We start from the raw sequence: 13,782 nt of genomic DNA, 5'->3' as shown, positions 1-13,782 counted from the left end.
CTGCTTCTAAGCTTTTTTTAGTGTTGAAATGGAAGCACGGTGACTGTCTATTTAAAACTAAGGCCTTTCAATGCATGTTCTATAATATGCATTTTAGTTCAGCGAAAAATTTACTTCAGATGAAGTGTTTGCCTGTTAATATCTTATACAATGTATCTAAGGAAAATGCTTTATAATTGTTTATTTATTACAAAACACATAATTTCGTTTTTGAGGCCTTTTTTATTCCTATTGAATGTGACCTCTAATTTTATCTTTTAAGCATTAGCAGTTTGTACATGTGCATAGTTGCTTACTCTTATCAATTTAATAATAACATACAGTTATTAAGCATATCATATGGTTAATTTCTGGATTTTTATTTATTTTTTATTTGATATTAATTAAATGACATTTTGCATAACAGACTGATGACAACGAGACTGATGAAAACAAGAAAAAACACAAACACACATTCATCTCATTCAAGACATATACAGAAAGGGTCAAACACTCAGGACACATAATACAACGCACTTAAGGCTAGCAATCCTTACACAAAGAGCGCAATCGCTATTTACTTACAGAAGTTGCAATGTAAAACCATGAACCACATAGACATTTAAACACACATTTAACCCACAGATCAACACTTAAGACAGAAACAAAGGACAGCCCACAGACTGTATTTAAACCAGACCATTTGTAAATACTAGTTGTAAGTCATATTTACAAGAAGCGCTTCTCAATAGTATTCCAAAAGACTGCAAAAACAGGCCAACAGACTGTTTTATTTCCAAGAAGCCAAAATACACTCAATTCACTAGCTTTGGCTGGCAGAACACCAAACAATTGCTCTGCATATCTCCATTCATAAAATTGCGCAGAAAAAGGATTCATATTTTAATTCCCTGGGGATACAGAATCACCAAGGAAGAAATATGTTTTTATACCTAAACCTTTCTAGCTATTCCCTCAAGGGAGCCGGCTAATTTAATTCACATCTCACTATGGTACCTCCATAATGCAACACATTCTTTGATGTGTGCTTGAAACAGGCATGCCAAAAATATGCAAATATTATATAATCAAAGTAGCTCTTAAGGTACTCTTGGTACGTTTTGCCATTCAAACAAAGTCAAACAGAGAAAAATCTCCTCATTACCTGCCTACATAAATTGCAATTTACATATCTATCCCATACAAATCCAAAGTTGGCTAACACAAATCTAATGTAAGTGTTACTAAACTACCTTACCAATCAAAGGCATCAAACTGACTCTTACCAAACAAATAGTTCAAATTCTAACTGCCAAGTTCTGAATGACCTAACGGTCTTTTTTTGTTTTTTTTTTGAATACTCATGCCAAAAATGTTCTCAGTCAGGGGTGACATCATGTGGAGGATCAAAATCAGGAAGAGCAGAAATATACTGGGCTGCAGAGACAGAGAATCCTCAGAATCTCCGTGCACAGAGTACTTCCTTAGTAGAGTTCTGTCCTGTCCTCCTCAGTAGATTTCTGTCTCCTGACAAGATCACTCTCTCGGATAGCCACTTCTCTGACGAGGTCCACGTTGGAGCGCCATTTGATGAAACCAACTAACCTTCTTAAGGGTCCCACTGATACTTGGTCCTTTTAAACCAAAAAAAAAAATTGCCACAGAAGCTAAAATATAAAAGAGCATCTTTATCAACCTCAAATGAGTGAGACTACATCACACAGAAGCCTTAGCAACTGAATGAGGCAGTCTGAGGAGTACAGAAAACAGAGGCCTTATATATGCTTAGGGTTACATAGTAAGCATAAAACCAAGGGGCAGTCCTTGCTCATGTAAGCATGCAAAATGACTAAGATGAGCATACAAGCTCTGCTTTCTCAACAAAGTGGGAGGAGAGTTACTTCTCCATACAGCAGCAAAAATAGCCTGACAGTTATACTAGAGAAGCAGGTGCATTCTACTGGCTAGGCCCTTCTGAGCATGTGCGAAGGTGAAAGATGCTAAACATAGTTTGTCTCTAGGCAGACTACAAGAGCAGTTAACAGAAAGGTAGGACAGAGCACATGGCGAGCACATGGCAAAGAAAATGGCTGCCAGAAATACAAAATGGCTTTCACAAAGCAGATAAGATAACTTCTAAATACAAGATGGCTTCTGCTAATGCTAACCCATTGCTGCCAATTTACAACACATGGGTACTAAGCAGCCCCAGTAGACCACTGAAATAATTGATGCTTAGAATGTTCTACTAACTCATTCATCTCACAAGCCCAGAATGAAGCTACTGCTGCCTAGGGGGCCATTTGAACTTGTGTGCCATAGCTGCTGGGGGTCTTGCCGCTTACCTTGTCTCCCTCCCGCCGCCGCAGTTACGAACGCGGCCGCCGAGCGGAGGGAGACTTCAACTCCCAGGTGCCCCAGAACCGGAAGTGCCTTCGGAGCGATAGGAGGCATCCATAAAATCACCGACAGCACCGGTGGAGCGGGTGCTACTGCTGCCTAGGGGGCCATTTGAACTTGTGTGCCATAGCTGCTGGGGGTCTTGCCGCTTACCTTGTCTCCCTCCCGCCGCCGCAGTTACGAACGCGGCCGCCGAGCGGGGGAAGACTTCAACTCCCAGGTGCCCCAGAACCGGAAGTGCCGTCGGAGCGCACGGAGGCATCCATAAAATCACCGACAGCACCGGTGGAACGGGTGCTACTGCTGCCTAGGGGGCCATTTGAACTTGTGTGCCATAGCTGCTGGGGGTCTTGCCGCTTACCTTGTCACCCTCCCGCCGCCGCAGTTAGGAACGCAGCCGCCGAGCGGAGGGAGACTTCAACTCCCAGGTGCCCCAGAACCGGAAGTGCAGTCGGAGCGCACGGAGGCATCCATAAAATCACCGACAGCACTAGCGTCGCGGGAGCGCGCGGGAGCGTGCGGGAGCGCCCGGGGCGAAGCCCGGGCAAAGGGCAGGCCCTCTGTGGCCCTCAGAGGCCTGGACTGGGCCAGGAACTCTACATCTTATCTACCGGATTTTAACTGTTTATTACTTACGTGAGACTTTATTTTTGTTTTACATTTGTGTATTTCTCGTGAGTGAGTAGTGCTTCTTAGACGATTATATATAGTGTTTTATAGTTATATAAGATGTCTAAACCCAAAAACGATAAACCTGCCAATGGCCCCGGCACTATTGACAATTATATGGTGAAGAAAGTAAGCCAGATCAATAATGAACGGCGCGCATCTTTAGGGAAGGGGACTTCGGTACCGGGTTTGCCTGAGTTGTCCCCGCAAGGGGTGGACACAGAGGGTGAGGCAAATGTGAGTGATGTAGTTAGAGAAGATCTGTTGACGCCCACTACGGTAAGTGTTGAGGTACACTTAGATCAACACGCCCTGTTAAGTGAGGGATCAGGAGAAGTTCCGCCTGTTTCAAGGCCGGTGCGAACCTGTAGGAAAGCACAGCAAAAACGGGGGGGGGGAAACATAGTAAAAAAAGAAGCGAATTGGATCGGTCAGATACTAATGGCCCAGTCATAAACCCCTTTGTGTTTACCGGAAATAATGAAAGTAGTCTTAATATAAATGTTGAGCAGTTTGCATCTCTTATTAAAAATTTAGAGGTAAAACTAGAAGCAAAATTAGAGGAGATGATTAAACCACTGACTATTCAGATAGACACCCTGGCTACGGAGGTGGCTAGGTTTGGCAGCCTGGTGTCTACACACTTGGCTGCAGCCACGAGTGTAAGGGTTAAGGCTGGGGGAGGAGGGCAGGAGGTGACGAGTGCTAAAGTACATCAGAACACTCGTAATACTGCTGCAGTAGCTACTACTGTGAATGAGGTATTAAGTACTCCAGTCATTCCAGTAATACCTGCTCCGTTGACACAATCCAATTCAGCGCCGAGGAGCGGACTATATTCAAGAACCCCAAGGAGTAATCGCTATTTGAACTTACCACCTGACTGTGCACCGTTTGTGGCGGTTTTAACTAATGTTCCACCTTGCGGTACCCATCTTGCCTCACCGCATGATGAATCTCACGCTTCACTGAAAAACAAAACAGTTGCTTGGCTTAATAAAAACTGTGGTTTCCCTATTTCATATTCAGATCAGATAATGGTAGTAAGGAGGGTGAATTGGGTAGGCCCGTCCAATAAACTAGGAAGTGGGGATTGCATTGTTGTAAATTTTAAACACCCCCAACATGTGGCAACTGTCCTCTTATTTATTTATTTGCATGTTTATACCGCGCTAGGATCACCTCCCAAAGGAGTATCTCCGCGCCTTTGGCAGCTAAGAAAACAACTAGCGGAGCATGGCCAAAGGTATGGATTAATTTTGAAAAAGGAAGGTTTTCAATTGTTTCCTAAAAGGAAAGTGGTCCTTGCACAGTCTCAAAAGCAGTGGGAGGCTGTTCCACAAGGTTGCACCAGCAACAGCAAGATCTCTTCCCCCTTGTCTTACTTTTTTAAATCTTGGGACCTGTAGCAAGGCCTGCTCACTGGATCTCAAGGAGCGTGTCGGTATATACCGAGAGAATTTATTAGTCAGATATGCTGGGCCCTTCCCCTGTAGACACTTATGCATTATACAGCAGATCTTAAACTTCACCCTCTGTTTGATGGACAGCCAGTGCAGCTTTTTCAGAAGGGGTTTAGAGGGGGTGCGAGAGGGCTGGTTTAAAACCAGACGGGCAGCGGTATTCTGGACCACCTGGAGCCTAGAGATTACTGCTTCATTTGTTGACAGCAGCAATCCATTGCAGTAGTCCAAGCGACTCAATACTAGGGCCTGCACCAAAGTTCTCCTAGTAGAGTCTGGTAGTAGGGGAAATACCTTTCGTAGCATCCCGATGATATGAAAGCAGGAGCCCACCACTTGATTACCATGATGTTTTAAGGAAAGCTCCTGATCTAGTCGGACGCCGAGGTTTTTCACTACCTGCTTAGGCTCTGGAGCCGGGCCAAGATCTTGAGGCCACCAGTCTGGAGTCCACAGAAGTTTGGCCTCACCGAACAGCATCACCTCTGTCTTTGCAACATTGCACTGCAGGAAGTTGGATGCCATCCAGTGTGCTCTTAAGAGCATCTTCATTAATATATAATGAGAACAGTATATGTGTGCGCCCACTGGGGTACTTTTACGCCCATCTGTGCAAACCCCCCTCCCCCCAACAAAGGATAATTAGGCGGGTGTTTGAACCTCAGACCCCGGTCATGGACACACAATTTTCATATAACATTGTTAATGCATGTGGGCCTGGTAACGTGGCCGAAACTCAGAATAGGATTACTAGTGCTGGACGTTACCATCACGGGTTTAATGTCAATACACAGAATAGGTATGATGCTTTATCTGGCCTTGGGATGTGTGATTGATGTGAGGTACCTGTGGGTCAGGGCACTACGGTATTAGGAGAACTAGCATCCGCTGAGAACTCACAGGACATAGCACCTGGATGTAATGTTGTCTCGTGGAATATTGCGGGTTTCGCTGCTAAGATGGCTGATGAAAATTGGGTTAACTATATTAAGCAATTTAAGGTCATCTGCCTACAAGAAACTTGGTCGGTAGAGTGTGATCTCCTTTTAGAAGGGTATAAGGCCTTTTATGTGCCAGCTATACCATCAATAAGAGATAGACAAAAGGGGGGACTTGTGATCTTTGTTTATATTTTAGTCCCTTGCAAAATTCGTATAATTGAGTCACAGCACTCTGGAGTGATGGGCTTAGTTTTAAATGGAGAAAACTGTCTCGCTGGCTTGGTGAATTTTTATAATGCCACTAATGTTAGTACTGTGTCTAATCAAATATCTGTACTGAATGCTTTTATTACCACTTCCATGAAGGATTTTAGTCATAATCTCATGATCATGGGTGATTTTAATGTGCATCTGTGTGGTGATCCTTTGAAGAAATGCTTAACAGACTTACGGTGTGAGCGCCTGCGTAGTTTACATTTGGAACATACAGTGGATGGGGAACTCTGCAATGACTTAATGAACAATTTGGACCTCTCACTGGCCATGACACTTAGGGACCCCTTAAAATGCTTTGACACTCCTACTTTCAAAGGGCATGGAAGGGGCACTTTTATTGATCATATGTTATTCTCAATGACGATGCAGACTTTTTTGGACTCGTTTAACATTGTTCATAGTGAATTCAGTGATCATAACACTCTAATAATTCGCCTGAAGGGACCTTGGATTAACAAGGAAAAACAGAACTGTAGCTCAGGTAGGCTATGTACAACAGATGGGAGGCGTCGACTTAAATGGTCAATGGTTACCGCAGATCTACTATATAAAAATATTGTCGATAAATGCACTGAGGATATTAAGAATTGTACACATGAGGGGGGAGATCCCAGGCAGGTCCTTACCGCATATCAAAACCTGTCGGAGAAGGTGTCAGAGCTGATGATGGTCCCTGCAAAGAACCTGGTGAAAGAGGGGCCCAGGTGGTTTAATCACGACTGTTCTAAAGCAGCACGTAACCTTAGGTTAGCTCTGTCAGTTAACCCGAGAATTCAGGAGGACGTAAAATTGCGCCGGAAAGAATATAAGCCTGTTATCGTATCCCATAAGGAGTTTTTAAGAAAAGAGGCTTGGGAGGAGATACTTGACCCCTCCACCTTAAAATGTAGCTATAGATTCTGGAAGTTAGTTAAAAGACCGTTTTTGGTTGAAGACCCGGGCGATGGTCTAGATTGCTGCATAACTAAGGAGGAGTGGGAACTTCATTTCAAACAACTGTACCATTCAGTGGATCCTGTAACAGTTGATTTATCACTTTATGCTAGGGGAGGCACCATTAAGTTTGAAAGAATTGAGGTTATGGAGGCTATAGAAGGACTTACAGCCAGGAAGGCCCCAGGACCCGACGGGATCCCTCCGGATCTGTATAAATCTGATCCAAGTTTCTGGGCACCTATTTTGGTAGCTGTATTTAATGCCGCCGCTATAGCGGGCTGTCCCTTGTCCTGGGGATTATCAACAATTGTCCCTGTGTTTAAGAAAGGAGACAAGGGCAGTCCCCTGTGTTATCGTCCAATCTCATTGATAGATTTGATGGTTAAAATCATGGGGAGAATCCTGCTGCAGCGAATGTCAAGTTGGACGGCGGACAACAATATTATGTCCATCTCCCAATATGGCTTCTGTGGAGGCTGTTCCACCATAACCCAGTGCCTTAATCTTTTCCTTGTGCTGAGTAAATACACTGTTGTGCAGAAGGGAACTGTCCACCTTGCCTTCATGGATCTGTCATCAGCCTTCGATTGTGTCAACAGGGGAAGGCTGTGGCAGACCATGAGGGAGAAAGGTGTGGACATAGGGATTGTTGACTTTCTGGTGGACATGCACAGTAATACCAGTGCAAATGTTAGGTATACAGCAAATGGGGATACTACTGGCAACTTTAATATTAAAAAGGGAGTACGTCAAGGCTGCATTCTGGCCCATTTCTCTTTAATTTTTATATTAATGATTTAGATGCTGTCTTACATGAGGTACAAGCAGACTGCCCCAGAGTTGGCAGGCGGGGTATTCCAGTTCTTTTATACGCAGACGATGTGGTTTTAATTTCTAGAACGGAAAAGGGTCTCCAGGCGCTTTTGAATGCTTTTAATACTTTTATGACTAATAGAGACCTATTGGTCAACAATTCCAAATCATATATCATGCATGTTGGCCGACAATCGAAAAATAATTTTATTTTTAAACTAGATGATGTCCTGATCCCCACTACTCAAACGTTTTCATATCTTGGTGTCGTATTTGACACAAAGCTTAGCTGGGGTCCTCACCTGGCTAGAAAGAAAGGGGAATTGACAAGGGTAAATGCCTCCAATTTCAACTTTGCAACGAAATTGGGGAAGAAGCCACATAATGCAATGATTAAACTCTATAATGCTAGATCGATAGCTACCGCTGTATATGGCAGCGAATTATGGGGCTACGTAGCTGGAGAACAGTTACAGGTTACTGAAAACAATTTCCTAAAACGTCTCCTCTGTGTTCCGGCCAGCACACCTAACATGGCGGTACACGAAGAACTGGGAACACAATACTTATGTGATATATTTGCTCTAAGGCCGCTGACATGCTGGGTAAAACTGTGGTTAAACCAAGATATACCGCTTACCCACCTGATTGTGAAAGACCTTGTGTCTCAGGATAACTCAATGTGCATGCCCTGGTTAAAATACCTGAAATCCTGCTTTTCAAGGCTTGGATGTCTGAATTTGTTTGAAAACCCTTGCGGGATTGTAAAGGCGGATGTGGTAGCAATCAAGCGGCTTTTTATATGGACAGGACGGCCCAAAGAGAAGGGGAGGAGCTTAAGAAACCCAATATTAGGAAATATGTTATGCTAAAAACTTGTGACACTATGGAGCCATATTTAAAATGCACTTTTACTTCTTATGATAATTTTTTGTTGACGAGGTTTAGGTTTAATATCTTTCATCATCTTTTAATTAGACCAAAGTCTGAAATTTTAAATAAGACTGCTGCTCCCTGTGGCTGCGACGGGAAGTCTCCACAGGATATGCTGCATTTTATATTTCTATGTAGGTTTTATGAATACCCGCGCAGACGTTACCTTGTTGCTCTTTCAAAAAAACTAATTTTTAATCAAATAAGACTAGCACTTATGGATTTACAGCTGTTGCATAGTGACAGTGTTCTTCATGTAATAGAAATTTTAAAATTGACTGTTAAACTGAGAAATTGCTTGGACCCGTGATTCCATATCTCTTAATGAATGATGAACTTATCTATTGAAAGATCTTTTTATCATGTTGTAAACCCAGTACTTATTGCACTTTACTGTTGATCTTGTCCACTTACTCATTAATAAGACATGTGTAATATGTTCATTTTCTGTGTGACTTTGACTTTTAAAGAATGAAGTTTTTCTTTGTACTATTATATGTGTACTTTTATGGTGTGAAACAAAACCGAAATAAAGTCTCTATTGAATTGAATTGAATTGACTTATGCAAAAAAGTGTTGATGTTCTCAGGACATTAGGTTTGGGAAAGGAGACCTTGTACTTGTCAAAGGAAGGAAGAAACGCACATCTGATGCTCCATTCGATGCCAATCCATTGCAAATTTTTACTTGTAAGAAACACATGATGATAGCTCACCATCAAGTAACATACATTATGAGGGAGTCCTCTGTAAGCTCCTGACATCTGGAGTGAGACTTTCTCACCAGAGGGCCAGGAAAGCCCCATGACTACATCATTGTCAACATCATCAATGCCTGCTGTGGTTGTTTCTCCTGTGTTTCCTCAGTCTCACACCACAAGATAAAGAAGAGGGGTTCGAGCTCCTCAAAGACTCATTGAGGAACTATGATGTACATACCTTTATTTTGTTTTGAAATTTGTATTTACTAATGGAGAAGATGTAGTGTCTTGTGTATTATATAGCACGTGACCCCTATGGTCTGTAAAGGACTCCGTAGTCTAGTGATGTAAGAGTTGGGTATGGTTAATAAAATTCATGATGAAGTATGTGTCAGATAATGGTTACACTCTAGAGAATAACGATGTGTAATACCAAGATCTCTGTGTGGTGTAATTCATTTACATGCTACTGGGCTGGAACGGTTGCTACAATTGTAACAGCTGTTCTTTACAGTGCTAAGTAACAGCAGAGTACAGCACAAAGTGTTATTTAATACAAATACAGAGTCAAAGGAAATATAGCAAAACAATGTATTCTCTGATTCTGCCTTAATAGGAAGATCAGCAAATTGTTTTTTTCAGTTTCAGAAGGGATATCAAAATTATTATAATAAGACAGGTCATTAGAGCTTTAGGTTTTGTTAAGTAAAGCAGATGTACTCGGTGGGAGATTCAAAAGTGAAGTTTATTGGGTGTGACGTACACACGACCGGGAGAGTCCGACATCCTCAGATCTCCACCAGATCTGAAACAGTTGCTGTGAAACCAGCAGTTGTTCCACTACTCGAGTGTGGAACCATGATCAAATAACAACAAGAACCTCCACTTTATTACTATTGGTCTCAAGGAGACGACATGCTCTGGCCTCATGAGGAGTACAGCAATAATTATATCACATTTTACTTGCTTGATCAGGACTGGCAACCTAAATGTGGCAGTTACACACACCTAAATGGAGAATACCTGCAGCATGCATTGAAACAGATGTGATATAGTGAATATATTATGATAGTTTGTGGGGCATAAGCTATTGCATGATTAGAAGCACTTGATCATTTTTTGGAAATGTGGCCTGCAAGGATTTTATATTTTTATAGCTTGTAGACAACCTGCAGGCAAAATTTTGCACTCACTTTTTTTTTACCACAAATTCTAAAGCCCCTGGTTCACACATTCAAAATATGTCTTCAGTGCATTCAGTACAATGTATTTTGGTGGAAACTTCAAGTCAAAGCTGCATTTGGTTAGCAATGACAAGTATTTACAATGGTGAGCAATAGGCTGGTGTAGCTGCAGAGATCAGTGATGGCGATTCTACTCACATCTAGTCCATGTTCTATCCACAAGGTCAGTCTGTAACTATGCAAAAAGATTTTACATACCCCTGGTAACACTCAACCATTTTCAATTACAAAGTATACTCACCCACAAATTGCAAAGTCAGGGAATGCCAAGTCTTAATGGTTGGCGGAATGTGATTTGTCATACTTTAATGTGTACTGAGATCAGAGTACATGCATTGTTCATGATAAAGAAGAATGGCAATTTTCTAAATTTTTGCTATGAACGGCTCACATTCATGCTTATTTTAACCTCTTTAGTCCCTAGTGATTATGGGTCAAGCGTGTGCTGCTGTTGGTAAAAATGTTTATTCCTTACTCTTTGAGATTACAATGTGAGAAGATAAATTAAGACTGTAAGAGAAGGCAAGAGAGGTGTGATGTGGTTTAGTGGCTAAATTGCTGACTGCTTTACTGGGGACCCTGATTTATTCTTGCATATATTCTGTGATAATTTCTTAGGGTAATTCAGAGTTTTTCAGATGGGGTTCTCCACTACAAAAGTTGCAGAGTACCCTGGTGACCTATACACTGAATTTAGAGTCAGGCAGACTGGCATGTTTGCAACAGTGGTGTTTCTGCTGGCTCTGCAGTCAGAAACCTAGATATCTTCCCCATCTAGGGTCAACATTATTATGTACTTTTTTTTTTAACACTACCTGGGAGAGCGAAAAACATGGTGGCAGCTAGTTAGCTGGCCGAGGTGCTCCGGACCGAGCTCCCGGTAAATTCGTCCCTGCCGCAGAAATGAGGGCACAGATTGAGGATATACCATTCAAACATAACGGTTTTCTGGAGCAACTAAATTTGTAATGTAGAATTTGGTTTCAACACGCTTTTGTGACTCGAGGTTTTCTTTCTTCCCGGCAAGGAGATGCAGCGCATTACTCTGGTGGATGAGCACTCCCGCGTAGCACTCTTTCCCTTTCCATGGGTTTTTGCCACGGACTGAGGACGCCGAGTTGAGAGCAAACATGAAGGAAGGGAGCTCTGCAAGCTCTGTAAGCTGTCTCCCGGACAAATACTACAAAACTCTTTGACCGGCTACGAAGAATTTAAGGCGTTTACAGCAGTATCTTCCCCCACAGCACTGTGAAAAGCTGCCCGCCCTCCTCCCTACTCAAGAGCGAAGGGTCTGCTCAGAGCCCAGGTTGAGGATTTGGTCTGCCGCGCCGGAGCTGAGGAGAGGTAGAAAGCTGTGAAGCCTGGTCCTCCCTTTTTCGGGGCTCAGCAAACGCGGTGAATCTTCGGTGTACAAGAGAGAAAGTGCCCTGCAGTAAGGAAAAACTACAAGGTCAGCTACAGTAATCTTGTTTAACTGCTATAGTGGAGGGGCCAGCGGTTTTTGAAGCTGGTAAGGGGGACTCTGCGTCTCTTACGCCCGCGGAGGGTGAGTTTGAAACTGTAATTGACCACACTTCTTCTGCTGAGGTTATCCCACAGATCCCCCTTACTTTAAATACTCCCAGTACCTCCAGTACTTCCAGTACCTCCAAAGGGTGTGGTAAACGTGGCCGGGGGCGCAATAAGAAAGTCGGAGTGAATAAGGCGGGTGTCTCTGGGGTGACTGAGGAAGTTAGAGAAGCCGTCGGACCTGCTATCAATACACCAGTTAAGATAAAATCTTCATCTTTTTTGAGTACAGAAGTCAAGTCTAAACATACTAACTCTAGGGGCAAATCTAAGGCTAAGGACCCCAAAACGGTGTTCTCCACAGGTTCAAAGATTACCCCTTCATTTTGTTCCTATTTCAAGGTAGTCCCTCAGATATTGCATCTTTCGGACGATATCGATATGGCATCTGTTTCAGACGCCCATCTTTCCCTCCTTACTCAATCCGTGGAGCTAGTATCTACACCTTCGCTTGAGGAGAGTGATGCAGTTGCGGAGGGGTCCCCTTCTACCCAAAGTCCTAAAAACTTTCAATACCTCCCGGGCTTCCTGGGGGCTGTCAAGGTTTCCAGGATATAGGGAGAGAACCACAGCCCTCGCAAATTACAACTGACCAATCCTCATCCACGACAGTGCAGTGCGTTTCCCTGACCTTACCACAGGGCTGGCCGAAGAGACAAACCTAGTGGAATTAGCAAGGGCATCTGGGGGGCCAACATGGAAATTTCTCCTGCTCCTGCTCTAGTTGTTATGGAGTCACTAGAGGCTTCTCCGGCTTCTCCGATGACTGCAGCATCTTTTCTGGGAATGTTCTCTGCCCTTACTTTGGAGATAAGGAAGGGTTTTGCTGAATCTTCTGCTAATCAAGCTGAGATTAGAAATTACTGCGAATCATTGGACAATAAAATTGATGGGCTTGCTATAAGAACTGGTGTTCTGGAAGAGACAGTAGCATCACATTCAATCCATCTGGATCAGGTGAAGGTCGACATACAGAGGCTTACCAGGGAAGATCTTGCTCTTAGCGAGAGGATGGAAACCCTCGAAAATAATGCAAGACGGGGGAACATTCGTATTCTCAATGTCCCTGAAGGATCTGAGGGATCAGACATTAAGCAGCACATCACCGCTTTACTCAAAGACTCTCTAGGTTTAGAACATTCACTTGAAGAACTGTCTGTGGACATTAAAAGAGTTCATAGGGATCCCTTTAGACGGAACCTCCAGAGACCTAAACCTCGCAAAATTTTAGTCAACTTCCATCCCTATGTGTTTGAAGAGCAGATCCTTAATATGGCCCTGAAACAGAAGGCATTGGCTGGGAAGGGGTTTACCTTTATTAAAAGGTCGGATCTCTCCAGAGTCACACTGGAAAAACAATGGGAATTTGGGAGACGCCTGGATGCCTTTAGGAGGTTGGGTGCAACAGCTCAGCTCATGTTTCCGGCAGCCCTTAAAGTTATGCATAATAACAAAATGTTCAACATTAGGTCCTTACAGGCTGCCGATGAATTATTAATGGAGCTGGGCAATGGGGGTAAATAGAGCATATTTACATCATATCTCATTAATAGTATCCCCTTCTTACTAAATTTTGATGTAGGTCCTTCATTCGTTTCTTTTGCTGACTTGCAGAATTGAGTATTCTTTTTTCTTTCTCTTTTATTTTTCTTTGCCTTTATATCCTCTTTTAACAGTAGCGGGGGGTCTTTTTGCTGGGAGTTCTCGGGGGGGCACTATCTACTGGACATTGTTCCAGTTAGATATTGCAAGGGTTTTTCATGGGGGGGTGAGCGAGGAGGGAGGGGGGCACTTGGGGGGGTTAGGTGGTGGGGGGTGGCAAAAATATAAAAAAGTTCTCAATAACCTAAATAATGACA

This window comes from Lissotriton helveticus, chromosome 10 (assembly GCF_964261635.1).
Source record: "Lissotriton helveticus chromosome 10, aLisHel1.1, whole genome shotgun sequence".
NCBI lineage: Eukaryota > Metazoa > Chordata > Amphibia > Caudata > Salamandridae > Lissotriton > Lissotriton helveticus.
Note: the sequence above shows the minus strand (reverse complement) of the source record.